At 38.0% G+C, this 20,598-nt stretch overlaps 1 long non-coding RNA gene and 1 pseudogene across 2 annotated transcripts; both read left to right on the plus strand.

Moving 5' to 3' along the window:
* The first annotated feature begins 2,766 nt into the window (after positions 1–2,766).
* LOC122139036 lies at positions 2,767–12,668 on the plus strand (annotated as a pseudogene).
* A 141-nt stretch (positions 12,669–12,809) lies between these two features.
* On the plus strand, positions 12,810–16,571 carry LOC122139187. Of its 2 annotated transcripts, XR_006156060.1 has the most exons (11): positions 12,810–12,949; positions 13,103–13,222; positions 13,329–13,376; positions 13,475–13,558; positions 14,784–14,835; positions 14,909–14,959; positions 15,170–15,214; positions 15,373–15,460; positions 15,658–15,811; positions 15,944–16,051; positions 16,192–16,571. It is a non-coding gene; the product is annotated as an uncharacterized LOC122139187 (long non-coding RNA). The 2 variants fall into 2 exon arrangements; XR_006156061.1 differs by lacking the exon at positions 14,784–14,835.
* The last annotated feature ends 4,027 nt before the right edge of the window (positions 16,572–20,598 follow it).

Raw genomic sequence — 20,598 nt, forward strand, 5'->3', positions numbered from 1 at the left:
TTGCATACTTAATGTTCCCTAGCTTCATTTTAAGTGCTTCCGTTATCTTTAATGGGTTCTTTGATCCAGGCACTTCAAATTGAATGATAACCTTATGTTCTTCCTTCCTTTCCACAATTCTTCGATTACTTTCCTCATTATCACTATCCGTATTATGTTGATGTACTTTCTTCCTTTTCCTATTTACTAGGTTCCACTCCATTTCATTCCTACCTCCCTCACCAGCTTCTTCCATCCATTCCTCCTGTTCACTTCCTGATCCATCGTCACTTCCTACCATCTCTGCTCCAGTCACAGTTCAGTGCTACCAACCGCCTTCTTATGTTCTCTTCTTGATTCACAGTTCAGTGCTACTTAAAACACCACCGGCAGCTGGCAGCAGGAAGTTGCTGCCATTGACGGCATATCTTAGTGAACGACAGTGTAACTTAACTTTGCCTATTTTAGTTTAATTATTCAATTTAATCTAATTAGTGGTAGAAACGTATGTGACAGGATTAGCGAAGCCCGTCCTGTTGGATTGGATTGGTTGCTATACGCATTGATTATCCTATCACTGCGCAGTGATTACATATAAATGTAGCGGTGAGGTGGTATGACATCATGAGACACACCCCTCGTTTGCTGCGTCATTTCTAGTTGTCGGTCAGAGCATAGATTTGGATAAACCTTGCGGCTGGTGCTTGGTTGACATGGTTTCTCTCAACCGTCTAAAGCAAGCGGGAGGGAGACTGTAATAGCCCAGACGTTCTGCCTTACGCTACATAGTAGTTTTGCCCCATTGTGTGCTGTATTGCCGACCGAGTGAGCCCACGGGTGCACAGAATGTTGCGTACCTGATCGGTCGGGTTTTGAGAGAGCACACGGATACGATTATCACTAATCGGCAGTGCCTTGTCCCCCTTGTGCACGTATTTAATCCAGATCGACAGAATGAGCTCACAGCTTTCGGCTTGCCTGTGCATTTAACAAGTATTACGTTCTGGACATTTGACTCAGGCGGTAGACTTGTTGCGTCTGCGGGCGATTTTTAACTTCTTACTGTGGGGGCTTCGTGGGAAGTATCGTCCAGAGGCGCTGTTGCTTTGCCGGTCCTTTAATATTATTGTTGCGTTCCCTTGTGTTTTGTTCTTTTGTTATTTGAGTAATGTTTGTAAAATGGTTGTTTTATTTTCTTTGTTCAGTTTAATGTTTTCTTTTGATTTATTGTTTGGTATTTTCTTTGACACTCTTTATTGTATTTCGAGTTATTTTGTGTATACAAGAGTGTTTACTTTTCTCCTATTTTTGCTTTTGTGGTTTTATGTGATAGCTAAGAGCTTAAGGTGCTGCAATATTTATTTGCTGTACGCATCGTTTGCGATTTATATCAGTGATTTGTCTAACCTCAAGTGTAACATACCATCTTGTTACAGGAGCTGAGTGCCGAAGGCGGGGTGGATTTTGGTGGTGGTGCTACTTCACGAGTGCAGTGTGGAGAGTGTGGTTGTGTATGTGAGTGTTTCCACACAGGTGTAACGAAAGTGTGCGGTACTGTGGAGGCCTATTAGTGCCCTTATTCCCAGCTGTTACGCCTCGGCTCCTGCATCCCCTTCATACAGTTTTGTTGAGGGTATTGGCCACCCATATCACATTCATTGAGCTATTAAATCTTTTTTTTTTTTTTTTGATTTTGTTGATTTGTTCCATTAAATTTTATTTTTAATAAAATTTTTATAATTGTTTCACCCACGTCTTCTGCCAATTTATTGCACACGAATCTGTGTTGCCTACGGGCAAGGTATTATCTCTGGCACAGTGCCAGGGTGGCGTAGTCGCTCCATCTATTCTGACAACCCCCTGTGTCCTGCCACACGTAGTTTGTATACCATGTTACATCATATATAATCGTTGCTCTTAGTATGTTAGGGGGCTACCTTTAACTTCAAATATTACGTTTAACTTACCATTAAATATTAACGTTTGTTAACATATTAACAAGAGTCTATTGAATAATATAAAACGAACGTTGTTTGACTGGAATTATAGAAGATACACGTGCTACACTATCCATATTTTCTTGTGTTTAATTTTTCAGGTGATTGTCAGATATCCATCAACTTATTGATTCTTTTTTCGTTTTACTATAACAATTGACCAAATAGTTCTAAGAACTACTCTTCTATCTCTGCCTTCTGCTTTCTTTCTCTTATTTCTGTCTTTACCTTTTGTGTACCTGACTATTGGTTATGACAGGTAAGAAGCCATTACATTTCCAAAATCTTACTAACTTAAGTGAATTTGAACAGAACATGCAAAAACTTATCCGTGGGAAAATGTTATTCAACTTCTGAAATGTTCTACCTTTTGTATGTGAGTTTGTTTTGCTAATTTTGAAGTATGTTATTTTCTCTTATACAATGCATGTGCAGGTGTACCACTTTCTTTTGGTATATGTGGTGTATTTTGTGGGAGGGGGTTTTGTCTATAGTGTAGATGTGGTGTTTTGTAATAATGATGAATTTTTTGCAAAACATTTAAAGTATGCCATATATTTTGAGGATAATGGCATCCGTACGCATTGTACAAACCACACATGCATTTTACACGTGTGTTCATGTTGGCTGTAAGTTAAAATGTATTAACTTTCTCTTGTCTTTCAAGAAAAATATTGCATTTCTTGCTTTGGTTTGAGTTCCCGACAAAGGAAGAGGTGCCATTGGCATTGCCCTAAGTGTCAGCACATCTTGTGACGTGCCCCTGACTTTAAAAAGCACCTCCATAATCATGGTATGTGTAATGTAATTAGTTACATTTTATTTATTTTGATTATCCATGTTAAGATTAACTCCCCTCATCATTTTGTATTGTTTGCAGATTTTGCAGTTACAAAGTTACCAACAGGCCAGATAGTATGTACTTTTGATACTGTTATTTATCAGTGTTTAATATTTATTGGTCTTGGTCTACATATTGTCTTTACATATTTAAATATTTTCCCTCAGAAGGGCCATCTGAAAACCCTAAGGCAAGGCAGCATGTCAGGCAAGAGCAACCACCTGTCATTTATATTGATGAGAGAAATGGGATTTTTATCACACCAAAAGATGCCCATGGACCTAGAGTCCCTATTTATGTAAAAAAGCTAATTGTCTCAGGGTCTATTGCCTGTGAATCTCCTCTGTGTCGCGATTTTTGAGGATTGGAGTAGAAAGTGGCAATCCAGGCATGGAGTGTGATCACCTTCAGAGGACAAACAGAGCTGTGTGCTATTCTGCACCACCAGCACTTAGGGAGGACTCTTTGCAGTCAATGGTAGACAGTGGCCTGATGTCCAGAACCCGTCAAGATGAATGTTTGCAGCTCAGAATCAAAAGTATTACTAGTGGTGTTGATTGTGTGTTTCCTATTTTTTGGCATGAGAAAACCTCTGTCAGGTTTATTTATTTTTCTGTGTTTACCGTACTTAAGAGACAACTGGTGTCAGTTTGAAAGGACAAGGGTTTCTTTTGATAGCCATGTGGGCCAGTGGCACTGCCAGTGCTGCAATAAAATGAGAAGCTGTTTGCACAGGTACTTGAGCATGTGGTGGCTGTTTCAAGAGAAACCCCACCTCCTTTCTTGTCAGACTGACCCAAATGCTGGAGACAGTGATGTGGATGAAAGGGTCAGAGATGTTGCAGAGACAGAAGTGGCAGCACTGGCTTCTGCTGAAATACAGGATTGGACAGATTATTTGTGTAGGAAAAAGAGGGTGCCAGAGGACCTTCCAGAGGATTTGTCAACAAAAGAGTGCCAAATCCCAGACTTGTTTGAACCCCTGGAGTCCAACTGTCCTTATTGCCCTGGCCCAACTCCACCAGCTCTGGGGGAGAGGGTGCTGATTACACGGCATGGGACGGTGTATGGTGTGTCCTCAGTGACTCGAGGTTAATTTCATAAATGTGTTTATATCTTTATGTATTTTCACATTGTGTTTTTAACACATCTTTTATTCAGTTTCCGTGTTCTCCAGGTGTGCCAGTGTATGTGAAGAACTGCCTTGTTTGTAGACGTCCAGTGAGGTTTCAGGAGTATCAGTCTGGATTGCACAATTAATGATAACAGGACTTTTTTGACCATTCCTCTCTGTTCTCTTCTGACATCTGGACTCGCAGTGAGTGACAGGAAAACATGACTTGCATTTCACATGCTTCTACCTGTTTATTAATGTGAGTTTTTGTTTTTTATAGAATCATATTGCCCTTGGACATTTTTTGCAAACAATGGAGGATCATGCCAACATCACTGTTCCACACAATCTGATTCAAAAGGCATTTTATCATTTCTCTGCTCTGAGGGAGTACATAGCTATTCATGTTCCAGATGTGGTCACAGCCCTCCCATTTTGATTGGAGATGGAAACTGGAAAATTGCTTTTGATTTACCAGGTAAAACACAGTGAGGTTGTATTGTGTGAATTTTGTGTTGTTGTGAATGCAGATAATGACTAGTCTTTATTTGCTTGGTTGTATATTAGCACATCTGTTTAGGCGGCTGTGGGGACATGGCCAGAACAAAGGCGGGGAGACACTTGCTTGCAGTCAAAAAGAGAGTTTATTGACTCACAGATAACATTGGCAACATCACAGGCCCCATTTATACTGCATGGTTCAAGTGACCCAATTCCGATTTTTTCCTCTCATGTGGCACAGGTCGGATATGACCGGTGAACGTGTAAGCAGGAAAAAAAAACGCATGGATTCCGATTTTCTCAGATCGGATTCAGGCCTCATTCATATGTGGTAATAAATCGGATATGAATCGGATACGTGCATTTGCGTGTGACATGTAAGCAGACAAATCGGATATTCCCCAGAAAATGCGAGTCGTACGTCATTAAAAAAGTGACGTCAACTCAGGTGGACGCCACCAACTGAGATCACATGACTTATTTTAGGTGCGATGGAGGACGAAGGATACACACAGTGGAGCAATGCGGAGGTTTCATGTCTTTTAAGTCCTCTTTTTTTCTCTGCCGTACGAGACCAATGTTTTGCTGATTTTTTTGTTGACACTTCAAAATATTGTGGAAAGCAAAACACTGTATAATTTTATTTGCATCTGCATCCATTGTATTTCGTGCTGTTTTACTTCCTTTTCTGGGTCAGAACGTCTACGTTTGGTAGTTTCAGCAGTGTATAGTGTAAATGCAAAAATCGGATGCTGGTCACTTTTAAAAGATGATGTAAGCAGGTTGTCAAAAAAATCGGATATAGTCAGAAAATCGGATTTGGGCATCAAGACCTGCAGTGTAAATGCAACCAAAGTTGACCCTCCTCACGGAGTCCCCAACCAGAACTCACTCCTGCGAGGCCAAGTATGCCCCTTTTACACTCAAGGGTCAAACCATCCCAAATCACAGGAAAAACACAAAAAGAAAAATCATATACACAAACATCTACATAAACTCAATTGGATATGAAGTCCAAAATTAAATAAGATCAACATTACAACAACACATTCAAAAACTGAACAATACATTTACATACACACCCACATACCAAATAAACAATAAATCAATGACCCCCCAACACCCCGCACTGAGTAGCCAGTAGACTATGCCTACACTACCCAGAATTCCATATGATGGTATATAATGGGAAACAGGAAGGCCGCACTTCTTCTTAAACCCCCACCCCCGAACCATGCTGCAGTCATGAGCCCAGAAGGAAAAAAAGGTAAGGAAATAAAACTGATAAACTCTGAATAAATAAATGCAGAATGAACCTTTTGGTGTCTCTTTTCCTTGACCTAATGTGCACCTTAGACAAGAAAAATAAACCCAAAATTATATTTAAACAAACAATAGAAAACAAACATTCCAATCAATAATGTAACCCAAACAAATAAACCAAACAAACACAGGGCATAGCCCCAAAGATTAAAGATAACTTATGACATCGTCACATCTTCTCCCTCCCCCAAACTCTTGCAAGGTAAGCGAGAGAGAAAATCAGCGGTCACATTTTCTGACCCTGGCCGATGTCTTACAGTGAAATGGAAAGGTTGCATGGACAAACTCCAACAAGTTACCCGAGCATTGGTATATTTCATTTTAATCAATCCATTGCAGTGCTCGATGATCCGTTTCAACTAAAAAGTCTCGTCCCAAAAGATAGTATTTAAAAGAATCAAGGGCCCATTTCAGTGCCCAACACTCCTTTTCGATAACGGAGTACCTTGTTTCCCGAGGATACAATTTCCGACTCAAATAAGCCACAGGATGTAACTCCCCTCCCTGCTCTTGTTTCAAAACAGCTCCCAATCCTACTTCAGAAGCATCTGTCTGAAGCACAAACATTTTGTCAAAATCAGGACTACAAAAAACAGGATTAGTCACTAAAGCATCCCTGACATCCTGGAAAGCTAGCCTGTCCTGTTCAGTCTACTGAATCTGATTTGGACTTGACTTCCGGGTCAGATTTGTTAATGGAGTCGCCCTTGTGGCAAAATGAGGTATAAACCTCTGATATCACCCAGCTAGACCTAAAAAAGATCTCATCTGCTTTTTGGTACTTGGAAGTGGGCAAGACTGAATAGCTTGAATCTTCTGGATCTGGGGTTTAATTACACCATTACCCAGGACATAGCCCAAATACTCAGTCTCCCTTTTAGCCAAAGAACACTTAGCAGGATTGATAGTCAGACCGGCCTCCTTTATTCACTGAAACACTGTTGCAAGATGATAAAGATGCATCTCTCATCGGTCACTAAATATAACCACATCATCGAGGTAAGCTGCGGTAAACTCGCCCAAGTCCTGCAACATAGTATTCATTAGCCTTTGAAATGTAAGGGGAGCCCCGCATAAGACTTGTAGTGGTACGGAAGGCCATAAATTTGAGATTCAGGAGCCAATGGCACCTGCCAGTATCCCTTACATAAATCTATTGTGCTGATAAATTTGGCTTTTCCTAATTTCTCAATAAGCTCCTAAATTCGGGGCATAGGAAAGGAGTCAAATTTGGATACTGAGTTTAAGTAATGGAAATCAATACAAAAACGCAAGCTCACGTCCTTTTTTGGAACCAAAACAACTGGATTACACCATTCACTCTGGGAAGGCTCCACAATGCCCATCTCCTGCATTACCTTAACCTCCTCAGTAAATGCTGACACCATCCTTTCAGGAATGCGGTAACTCATTCTTTTCACTTGAACATTAGGCTTCAACACAGTCTGATGCTGAACAAGTGTAGTACAACCAGGAGTACTTTTAAACAATTCTGAATCATATAGCTCTTCAATTTGCTTTTTCTGTTCCCCTGATAAGTGTCCAAGATTAACGGAGGAGGAATCCTGACTAACAGATAAAAACTGTTCTTCTATCTGCTCTTCCTCATCTACCAACCGAATCAAATTCACACTCGCAGACTCTTTCTGTGGAAACCATTCCTTCAAAAGATTAATATGCAATGTTCTATGAGAATGTGTCTCACCAGGAGTAGCAATTTGTTAAGTGGTAGGACCTAACTTCTTGGTGACCTTGAATGGACCCTGCCATTTACCCAGCAACTTGTTCTCCTCAGTTGGAAGCATGACTAAAACCTGCTGTCCTATTTCAAAGGAACGCTGCTTTGTCTTTCTATCATACCTACATTTATGCCTTATCTTTGATTTGTGTGAGTTTTCTGCTGCCAACTTAGTCATCTTCTCCAATTTCTCCCTCATTTGCACCACATAGTCAATAACATTGACTGTACTCACTGTCTGTGAACTTTGCTCCCAGGATTCCTTCAACAAAGACAAGGGACCCCTCACATCATGCCCATATATCAACTGAAAGGGAGAAAAACCTGTGGAGGTTTGAGGAACTTCTCTGTACGCAAACAGTATGTAAGGTAACCACTGGTCCCAATCAGACCCTGTATCACAAACAAACTTATGGAGCATTTGAACAAGGGTTTGATTAAATCTTTCGACAAGACCATCGGTTTCTGGATGGTATGGGGTAGTCTTCAAACCTCTTATCCTCAATTGATAAACCTGCTTCAGTAATTTTGAGGTAAAATTAGTTCCTCTATCAGTTAATATCTCCTGGGGTAAACCCACCCTAGAGAAGAACTGCACCAAACAAAAAGCTACAGTTTTTGCCTTAATGTTTTTCAAAGGGAAAACCTCAGGATATCGGCTTGCATAGTCACAAATTACCAACATATATTTGTTACCTGCTTTGCTTTTCTCTACTGGGCCTACAATGTCCATGCCCAGTCGTTGGAAAGGGACCTCAATTACTGGCAAAGGCATCAAAGGGGCTTTTGGGGGACCCTGAGGGGCAGTGCTCTGGCATTTCTACACCTCTTACAGAATTCGGCTATATCTTTAGTCATGCCTGGCCAGAAAAAATTTTAATTCGATGGTACATTTTACAGCGACCCAAATGACCAGCTCAGGGGATAAAATTCCCCAATTTCATGACCATAGTGCGTACATTCAAAGGGAGAACCATTTGTAGGGCATTTTGGGTCTTACGATACAAAATACCATTCTGCAAGCAAAAAGAAGAACCCTTAAAAACCACCTCTTTGCCTTGCTCTGCATTTTCAATCATTCTAGCATAGATTGGACCAATTTCGGAATCGGTTTTCTGCAGTTCCGACATATCAGTAGGGATCTGCCACTCACAATTGAATTTTTCTACACCTTCCCCATCTTTGACTTCTACCACTGTTCCCTGAAACCGGTCTAACCTCTTCTCTCTTTTAGATTTTACAGGCTTCACTGGGTAGGTTAGAATCTCACAATCATAAAATGGAAGGCATTTCAAAGAGTTTCCCTCATTCACCTCTTGACTCTGTCTAAATTTTTACCGGGTTAACACCACATTGCAAGTACTGCCTGGATACATTAAATCCATTAATACAGGACAGTCATGACCGATAATAACAGGATATGGCAGTTTTGGAGCTAGCCCCACTCTCATAAGATAAGATTGCTCATTAACCCCTAAATACACTTCAGTGGTCGGATAAGACCGTTCTTCACCATGGATACATTTTACCATGACAGGGCAATCAATTTCCATAGAACACTCAGATATAAGACCAGCTTCTACTAATGTTTGGGTGCATCCTGTATCTACTAAAGCTGTCACCTTTTTACCATTAAGTTTTAGAGGAATGGTGACCTCACTGGGCATTGGAGTAATGCTAGGTTCAGGTATCATCATTCGAGGAACATAACAGACATTGGTAAGTTTTTTATTCAGGATTGGACACATGGGTTTTTTATGGCCTATCTGGCCACAACTAGAACACTTAATTGTCCCTTCTGTAGCTACGCTTGACGTTTCTGTTTGTTTCACCAGTCTCTCACCCATACTCTTACTGCCTTCTAGCAGTGAGGATGTCTTGCGAGAGGAAGGCTTGTCCCTTATGGTCTTCCACTGAGCATAACTCCAAGGCTCAGTCCTTCGCCTAGCTGCCACAAAGACATCAGCCAGCCTGGCAGCCTCCTCAGCTGAAGATGGATCATGCTCTTTAATCCAGGTTTGCAGCTCAGGACACAATTCTCAAAAACTGCTCCAAAATGATAGTCTCTGCAACCTCATAGACGGTCTTCCCTGCAGGTTTCATCCACTTGTAGAACAAATCTTTCAACCGAACATAGTTCTTTTGGAGTCTCTTCCATGGTACGAAACCGTTGCCGGTAAGTCTCAGCATTGATAGAATATTTCCTAAATATTGCCTCTCTCACTTGCACATAGTCGGTCACTTCATCCACAGCAATCGCTACATAGGTGGCACGGGCCTTGTCAGTGAGCAGAGGAACTAGGCGAATGGCCCAATCCTCTGGAGGCCATTTACACACTGTAGGGATTCGCTCAAAAGTAGTAAGATAATGCTCAGTGTCATCCATCTCACTGAGCTGCTGCATCTTTGGCTCCATCCACCGACACCCAGCAGCTGTATGTTGCGCTCCGTAAGAAATTCTGGAAGAAGTGCCTGGATCCTTACTTCCCCCTGCTGGCAAGTTTTCCTGTGCGGTATGCTGACCCACTTCTTCTTGAAGGAGTCGAAACTGATGCTGCAAAGACCTCCATCTTGTCTCTTGTCGTGCATTTTCTTGTTCTTGACAATCCTGTGTCACTTTTTGATTCACCAGGAACTTCTGGAACATATCTTTCAGCTCTGCAATATCCTTAGAAGAACTTTCAGAGGAAATCAGCTCAACAGCTTCTCCAAAAGCCCCTTGCAGTTCTTCCCCATCTTCTCCAGGGTCCATCTGGGCTGGTTTCTCACCACGTGCCCGCTTTGGTGCCATCACACCTGAAGATTTAACACAGCAACGCTCCTCTTCTGGAATATCCCACCGCTGCCGCCATCTTGTGGGGACATGGCCAGAACAAAGGCGGGGAGACACTTGCTTGCAGTCAAAAAGAGCGTTTACTGACTCACAGATAACATTGGCCACATTAAAGTTGACCCTCCTCACAGAGGCCCCAACCAGAACTCACTCCTGAGAGGCCAAGTATGCCCCTTTTACACTCAAGGGTCAAACCATCCCAAATCACAGGAAAAACACAAAAAGAAAAATCATATACACAAACATCTACATAAACTCAATTGTATATGAAGTCCAAAATTAAATAAGATTAACATTACAACAACACATTTAAAACTGAACAATACATTTACATACACACCCACATACCAAATAAACAATAAACGATGACCCCCCCTGCTCTGACTAGCCAGTAGACTATGCCTACACTACCCAGAATTCCATATGATGGTATAAAATGGGAAACAGGAAGGCCGCACTTCCTCTTAAACCCCCACCCCCAAACCATGCTGCAGTCATGAGCCCAGAGGGAAAAAAGGTAAGGAAATAAAACTGATAAGCTCTAAATAAATAAATACAAAAAGAACCCTTTGGTGTCTCTTTTCTTGACCTAATGTGCACCTTAGACAAGAAAAATAAACCAAAAATTGTATTTAAACAAACAATAGAAAACCAACATTCCTATCAATAATGTAAACCAAACAAATAAACCAAACAAACACAGGGCATAGCCCCAAAGATTAAAGAGAACTTATGACATCGTCACAGCGGCCCAACTGGGACAATATCAGCCAAGAAGACACTCAGGTTAATGTGAGGACAAGATGGGAGACAATTGAGCAGAAAATGATTGCTTCTGGGTTCTGTGATGGTTAGAGCTGTTTTGGGGGTGGAGTGGGGTTACCCATAGCTAAAATCTTAAATCCATAAATGGACGTTTATTTTCCTTTTTTACATTTTAGGAAACTCACTTGCCAGTCCTTATGCATGTCCCTTGACATACACTGCCTTTACTCCATGGCTGGGTAATTGCTCTAGGATAAGTGATATTGTTCCAAAGACTGAAGTGTTCAAGGGTCTGTCTAAGAAAGATCGTGCATTCACCTCGAGCTGTGGCTTGGAGATGGATGAAGATACAATTTTACAAGTGCTGGAGTCCAAAACCGTATGTACATTACTTTATTCTGCTAATGATGTTTTCTTTTACCATTTGTTTCTTTATTGACCGTGACTTTTTTTATATTTAGCCAAAGAGAGAAGATTTGGTGAAAGCCTGCAATGCCCTTGGAGTATCAAATGTAGGTAGTACCACTGACTTAATAAACAGACTTGAGGAGCTACTGCTTTACAAGGACTTGTACCCCAAGATGTTCATCAAGCTTCAGAAAGCTGGTGTTAAGACATTGTGGTTATTTGTTTAATAGTATTTAATTAATTTTATTTTTTATTTTTGTCATGCATAAATATGTTCTAATGATGTTTTTCACCATTTCTTGTTTTGTCAAATGTAGGTGGTGTTTTGCACATGACTTGCACACACTCTGTGGTGTACTACCAATCAGCACTGTGGTGGCAAGTGTCAGCCCGTGACCATGGAGATGCTCTGAGCTTTAAACACCCTCCCACAGTGTTTGTGTCAGATATTGCTGGATGTGTTGCAAGACACGTTAATAATCGCACCAACCAGCGATTTTTCCAGCCATATGATGGCCGGCTTTGTGCAAACACTCCTGAGCACATCCAGGCTGCAGCAGAAAAAACGACTTGAAGTCCAATCCCATGGGTGACAAGTGTTGGCTTCTCATCAAGAACAGTCTCTGGAAATGAGACCACCAATTCTTCTGACAGATTCTCCTCACTGCATCCTGTGACAGGAACCAATGCAAGATTCTCCTTGTATGATCGCTTCCATCAGAAAAATCAAAGGAGACAAGTTTGAGGAGTTTGAAATTGGCACCACATTTAGCTGCTCTTGTCAACTCCCCCTTAGCAGAACAGCTAAACCGGGAGTTGTCTTCTAGCAAGTACTCGTTGTGTCAAATGAAATATGAACATTATATGTTCTCTCTTCGACTGTACTTTCATCTTCACAACAAAAGGATTAATGACAAATACACCAAAACATTGAAGATGCGAGCGAAGCAATCAGTCCACATTGGCCTACATGGGAAACTGACATTCAGGAGAGAAGGTAGTTGTTTTAGTGATTAGTGCCTTTCATAAAATCTTACTAATGCCTTTTAAATTGTCTATAATGACTAGCCATAGACAACTGTTGTCATATACTAATTACATGTCCTTTTTTTTGCTCTCTACAGGCAGTACCACAGCAGCTCCAGAAGGTAAAGCTGACTTGAATTGCTTTGAATTGTAAATCTCCAGCTTTAGTCTTAAGCTTTTTACTCATTATTTGGTAGCCAGTAAGAATAGTGCAATGTTTATTACAAACCACCTGATGAAATGAAAAGCATTAATTATTTTTATATTTTCCTTCTAATCAACATTACTTCATTATTCCAAACATCTGTATTTTGTAGTTTCAACAAGTTTACGAGAGCCTGACACTGACTGCTGGGGACGGACAGATATACGTGCCAGGAAGGAGATCCCAGATTTCCAGTTGCAAAACCAGCCAAACCCACTGGTATGTTTTCACAAGGAAAATAATCAACTATCATATCCTGTCTTGAACAAAGCAGAAAAAAATAATACTAGATTAGTTATAAATATGAATCTTAATATTAAAGCCTTTATTGACCATCTAATTCTTGATGTTTGTCTTATTTTTTTTTTTTAGTTGGATCATGTTTTGGATGAGACTCAATCACCGGAAGAGATCATAGGTGCAGTGGGTACCACAGTGTTGAAAAGATTGGATTTGATTTCTTTAGGATTGAACCAGGAAGTGGAGGCAACAGTTAGTGGAAAATTTTTGTTACACAACTTTTATTTTAATATATTTTTAGTCGCTTATGATCAATTTTTTTTTTGTAACCTAAAACATTGTGATCGTTATGCAATAGGCGGTGAATTGTTGCCTTTTTCAGTTATCCATAATTTCTGAACAAAAGGTAATACAGGTATCATTAACAAACCTCTTTAACAGTACCTAATATTACATAATATTTGTGCTTTTGTGATATGTTGTAAAATGTTTGTTTTTTACCAGGGCAAGGATGTTCATGCTGTCAATTCATATGTAGTGGTCACTTGGCAACCACCTTTAAATTGTGATCCGTTTCTGTCCCTGCCTGTAAGTGGTTTTAGAAACTTAATTAAACGTAGTTTAATTTTAATGCGCTGCTTTAATGTTATCATCACTTAAAGGTGACATAGGTTATTCTCTACAGAAACATTTTGTTATGCTGGTTGAAAGTCTCCTGGTATCCTGATAGCATTCACTAAGTGGTATAAATGTAATTTTATAAATGTATTTAGTCCGTGGGAAACTTACGTTTATGTTGTGTCTCCAACAGTTGTGGTTTGGTTGTTGTCTTCAAATAATGTGTGGTGTTTTTTTTTTATTTTTTTTTATTTTGGAAATGTCTTTTGAAAAAATTAATCGTTTTCATCCAAAGGTTTGTCTGACTTTTGGTAATCATAATATGGCTTATTTCCCCCCTCTTTATCTAGATAAAGGTTGTATACTTAACTAAACCAAGAGATAACAACTTTTATTGTAGAAATTTTGTGTATTCTACAGGTTTTGCTGCCGAAACTTAAGAGGATACACATCCTTGACTCCACTGACCCTAGTGGTTATGGAGATACTGACTGTGTATCCATGTTCAGGTTTACATACTGTATAATTCTGTTCCATGAAGTTTCATGGGAAAAAAAAAAAACTGTTCTGTGTTCCAGTTGAAGTTCTAAGCATGTGAATGCAAAATACTTACAAAATTTAATGGAACTGTTCATCGTTCCATATAACTTTTAGGCCTGGTTTCACAGACAGGGCTTGGATTAAGCCAGGATTAGGCCATGGTTAAATTAGAACATTTTAAGTATCTTTTACAAACGTGTCTTAGAAAAAACATTACTGGTGTGCATCTTGAGATAAAAGCATGGCGCTGACATATTTTAAGATATGCTTTGTTAAAACGGCTCAAACATGCATTTTTGGACTGGAACTAGCTTAAGCCTTGATTGTGAACCCATGGGTTGAAGTTGTAAATATTAGTCCAGTGGTTCAGTTCAACATTTTGTTCTCTGGCGTTAGATAGGCATAGGCAGTAGCTTTAAAAAAAAATTATAACTTGCTACTGTCTATACCTACAAAAGGTTAAGTGGTTCAACACTGAATCTCTCTCTCTCTCTCTCTCATATATATAATATATATATATATATATATATATATATATATATATATATATATATATATATATATTTCATATATAATATATATATATATATATGTTTGTGTATATATGTATGTAAATAATATAAATATTAAAAACAATATTAAACATTTTTTTAAGCTCAATCGCAATAAAGATGATTCCAGGACCTTGGAAGCTTGTTAAAAATAAGGTATTAATTCATGTCACATACACACTTATAATATAAGGAAAATGTTAATTTTCTATTTTGATTTATTTTCCAGGATGTACCAACACAGTCAGCATCTGTGGATTGTGGTGTATTCATGCTAATGGTAACAAGTGGTTTTATTTCCCCATTACATTCATCTTGGGCATAACCCCACATCCATAACAGTTGTCATCAAAAGACATCAGGCTGATCCCAGTGTAAAAAGATTTTATATATATATATATATATATATATATATAATTGTTAATAGTTTCTTGTCAAATTAACTGTTTGATTTATATTCTAAATTGTTAATGGTTTATCTGTTTGGCAGTATGCATTGTGTATGGCACTTAACTGGGAGCTTGACTTCACTCAGGTAAGCACTATCCTTTTCTTTTCTGTTTTGTTTTATTGTTTTTTTTTTTTTTATTTTTTTGCATCAATTTTCCAAATTTGTCTTTTGCTTTTCAGCATGATATGTCCCATATCAGGAGGTGGTGGGTGAATCTGATCTCTTTTTTTTTTTTTTTATAGAAAGAAGCGATGCACATCAGCCATGTTGGAAGCATTTAAGGAGGAGATAAAACGGCAGGAGAAAGTGGAGAACATCGGAATCTTGATGGTAGTAGCACATTCAATATGACAGAAGCAGAGACTGAAAGTCTTTATCCTCACTAACTATTATAGTAGCTTTATGGCAAATGTCTTATAAATGTTTAAAGTATTACCTGTTCCCATAGGATGCACATTCTGTTTTTAGGGAGGTTAGGCTGTGATGAAATTGCAGTAATTGTTTGCTTTGTTTATAATACCCAATAGTTGCCAGATGCTGTCCTGGTGGAAATTTTTCTTCACGTGGTCCTGGAGGAGGGTGATGTTGCGTTATTAAATCTGTCTTTGGTTTGTTCCAAATTCAAAAGCCTGGTGGATACAGACTCCTTTCGAAAGAGGGCACACTTCTGCTGGCTTAACAGTATGTATTTTCTTTTACATATTTGATTAAAGACATTTAAAATGGTGCCATACCATTCAATTTCTCTGTTGACATGTCTGAATGTTTATCTTTGTAATGTTATTTTATTATGTTCCTCATTTCAATATACAGGTGTAACTAAATGGAGAACAAAGTCTGAGCCATTCCAGGAATTTTACAAAATGTACACACTGCAGCCCTGTAGACACTGCAATGAGGTTTACAAGAACTGCTTACCAGGTGTGCACATTATACATGAAATTGTGATCACTGCTAGGTTGATGGCAAAATGCAATAGGAATAATCATTCATATGGCTGTGCATGCTACTGTTAAGGTAATTTATGTATTAATGTCTCAATTTTCTTATGAATCCTCTAGGATATGTTGGAAGAGGAAAACGAGGAGAGATGCAAGGCTTTTACTCAGAAAACACCCATCCAGGGTTTTGCAGTGATTGGTGCATGATGCTGGAGGAGGAATAACTCTGTATAACTCATCAGTTCTGTTCTGAAATTCTTGTAAATACCTCAGGATTGTTGTTTGTGATTCTGATTAACAATTTTTTTTTCTACTTGCTTACTAGAGATATTTTATACTGTTTACAAGGTATGTTGTCATAGTTAGTGCTATACAAAGTCTGTTACAAATGTAATGGATACTTTATTTTTATGTGTGTGTGTGTTTCTTGAATTACTACAAATGTTAAAAAAAATAACAGCAAAAAAAAAAAAAAGCTTTTAAATAAAGGTCGTTGCTGAGACGTCTCTTTTTGTCATTTAGGCAGGTCTTTGTGTGTGTGTGTAGCCTGTATAATAAATATACAACATACACCTAGTTGTAAGTGCCTCTCATATAAATACGAATTTATCTAGGTGTTTGTATGCATATCTTTCATTATTTCACACAAACATTGATGTACACGCATATGCATTCATACATAAATATTCAGCTGGAATTTAACGTTTAGCCAAATTATATTTTTCTTTATTTATATTTGATAAACCTTTTTAATCACATAATCTTGACAATTATATTTATTTAAATGAGTATTAGGAATTATAATTATTTATTTGTCTTGCTGCCGCTGTCAGCCAACCAGTGAAAATCCATGGTACTCTGTACCAATTTCAGTACCAAAGCAAACCACAAAAACATGCTAATTATTATTATTTTTTATTATTATTAGCCGCACTTATACTAATAATTAACTACTCTAATAACAGTGTTCATTTCAATCCGACATTCAAATTACAATTATATATATATCCTGATAAATATACACAGAATGACAGTCACTCACTGCTCTTTATTGAACTGCTTTTATAGTTTTAATAATTACTTTATTTGTAATGAACACAATAAAGGGATTTTACATTTGATTATTTGTTTTTCTTATTTGAATGCTTTTGTTCAGATGTAAAATAAAAAAGTGAATTATTATTAAGAAAAGAACTGCAGGAAAAGATGCAATGTTGCTCTGTGATTTTGCTTTGGAACCTTTAGAAAACTTTAATCTGATTTTTCTCAAAATTGACTTTGCCAACTCTTTCAACTTCAAACGGGTGTAGGTCAGTAATTTTTTGTCAGATTTCAACAAATTATACATCATTTTGAAGGACTATTAATGAGAAGAAAAAAAAAAAACTCAACTCATTTTTGCTCATTGTGACTTATTTTGCCAGCACAGGTCACATATGCTACTTAATTTCCACTTGAGAGTGGTCAGATATAAAGTCTGAGATTAGTCCATCAGTTCTTGAATTTCAGTTTTTGTTTATGTGTGTGTGTGTGTGTGTGTGTGTTTGAAACAAGAGTGTCTGTCTCAGAAGCTTTAGAATAGAGGCCACACCTCAGAGGAAATAAGTGCCTCCTAAGTGTACGGAAATACCTGGCTTAGAAGTTCAGTGACATAAACCAGATAAAACTGTCAGTGGTAAGTATTTACATATCCATATCCGAATGTAATTACTACAACCTCTTATATGATTTGAAGTGAATAGAGACTATGTACCATAAAAAGTAGACAATGTAATTATTCAAGCCTATTTGTGACCCTTAACCACAAAACCAGTTATAAGGGTAATTTTTTTTTTAATTTAGATTTTTATATAAAATAATATTATTAATTAAGTTTTCCATTGATGTATGGTTTGTTAGGAGGACAATATTTGTCTGAGATACAACTATTTGAAAATCTGGAATCTGAGGGAGCAAAAAAAATCTAAATATTGTCAAGAATATCATTTTTATTTATTTAAAAATATGTGGGTGTTGTAAAGATTTTAATTTTTATATTGAATTTAATTTTTTTTTTTCTTTATATGCTCTCTGAGTATAGTGATATTTAAAAAGTGTAATTAAACTTCAGACACAAGATTAAGCGTTCTTTAAAGATAAAATGTGTTTCTTTTCACCAAGTCAGAATATGGACATGTTTTTAATATATATAGTGACGTGACATACAGCGCGCGCGCTTCCACAGCTGACAAGCCGCGCACACAGACAAGAAAGGAAATATATTTTTCGGAGTTGTGAAACCTATTTCGTAAGGAGTTATGAACGTGAAATAATGACACAGACTGGCTACACGATCTCATCTGCCGCAGATACTGTATCAGAAGGACAGCGCGTTTGTTTGAGGCACTTTTCACTTCAACTGAGTCTGACAGGAGAATTAGCTTTTCTGAAGTGAGTCTTACAACTTGTAATAAATAGGTTGATAAAATGTAAAAAACAAAGTAAAAACAAAAGTCTTGAACTCCGTAAAGATGCTAAAACCCTTTTTTAATATTATTGTTTTTATTAGCTGAAGGGTCATCGGAGCGGTCGTGCTTCATGCCGGGGTTAACGACACCTCTGCGGCAGACGCAGACACTAAAGAGGGACTTCAGGAGCCTGATCGAGACGGTGCGAAGCATATCGCCTGCACGATGATCATGTCAGGACCGCTTCCCATGTATAAATGAGGACACGAAAGGTTCAGTAGACTTTTTGTTTTAAATTAATGGTTATTGTCATGGTGTAAAGAAGAGAAACTGCTTTTTGTTAATAATTGGAATCTTTTCTGGCAGCGTCCTAAGCTTTTTCGCGCTGCACCCCAGCAGAGTCGGAGCAGAACTCCTGTTTAACAACATCTCCAGGACAATACGCTCGATTTGACTAGGAAGCCAATTCTCAAATAACTGCTATGATGTCTTTTGTTATACCCGCTTAAATGTTAGAAGTACTTGTGCTGTCCAATCAATAAAGACTGTGTCTGTTCCAGTGTTAATTTTGACAGGCATTTTTGATTTAGCATTAGTCTTTATTCTTTGTGGTGTATGATTGATAGTGTTTGTGTTTTTTTAGTTGTTTGTTTCTTTCATAGTTTGTCTAGTTTTAGTCGATGAAAAGTCATTGCTTTTTTTTTTTTCAACTTTTAGTCATTACTTTCAGTCAAACTGCAGTTACCAACATTTATTTTGGTAGCTATTTTATATGTAGTCTTCAAACAAAAATAGTAATTAATTCTTCTCTCTTTAGACCGAATCAATTTAGCTTATGAGAAATTTTAAACATGTATTGAATTTGGAAAAACTTGAATAAATTATGACAATTTAGATTTTTGGGTGAATTATCCCTTTAACAGTAGTGAAAAGGGAGCAACTTAAAAAAATATATAGTTGTTCATGTATAATTTATATATATAATTTTTAAAAGAAGCAGATAAAACAATAAAACAAATACGAAAGAGATATAAATTAAACTCATTTTTCAGATACAGCAGTCACTTTACATATTCATTTAACATCTTTTGTTGGTTAACATTAATGACTCGGATAGGTACTTTATTAGGAAAGTGATAAAAAGTGATGTGACATGTGGCCAAGTATGGTGACCCATACTCGGAATTAGTGCTCTGCATTTATCCCATCTAAAGTACACACACAGCAGTGAACAGGCACACACAGAGCAATGAGCAGCTATTTTTTGCAGTTGGGGGTTTGGTGCCTTGCTCAAGAGCACCTCAGTCGTGGTATTGAAGGTGGGAGAAAGTGCTGTACATTCGCTCCCCCCACCTACAATCCCTGCCGTTATGAGACTTGAACCCGCAACCTTTTTGGGTTACGAGTCCGACTGTATCTTGAATATCCGGTAGACCTGAAATAATATTATAGTCCTGTCTAGTCTTATTAACGAAGACGCAGCAGAAATTTTGTCATAGTTTTTATCATCAGATATTAGTTTTAGCTCGTCAACGTCTCATCTTAGTTACAGAAAAAATGTTCGTTAACGAATATTTTTCGTCATCGTCTTCATTGAAAAAATTCACACTGGTCTGTTCCCCGAATAGTGAGGTCAAAATATAATTTTAATGCAGGCTTTAGAAAAAAAAACTGATTGTGATTAAACCAGAAAAATGCTAAATTAATAGACAAAAAAAATAAATAATTAAGTTTGGGTTCAAAATCATTAGATCACTCGCACCCAAAGCAGTTATTGTAAATTAAATGATCACAGATAACAGTTTTGATGTACTCTGCTTGACTGAAACTTGGCTAAAACCAAATGATTATATTGGTCTAAATGAGTCTACTCCACCAAACTACTGTTATAAGCATGAGCCCCGTCAGACTGGTCGTGGGGGAGGTATTGCAACAATATATAGTGATATTCTCAATGTTACCCAGAAAACAGCATACAGGTTTAACTCATTCGAAATACTTCTGCTTAATGTTACACTGTCAGATATGCAAAATAAATCTATCGTATCTCTTGGTCTGACTACTATGGGTGTGACAAGAC

Source organism: Cyprinus carpio, chromosome B12, assembly GCF_018340385.1.
Source record: "Cyprinus carpio isolate SPL01 chromosome B12, ASM1834038v1, whole genome shotgun sequence".
NCBI lineage: Eukaryota > Metazoa > Chordata > Actinopteri > Cypriniformes > Cyprinidae > Cyprinus > Cyprinus carpio.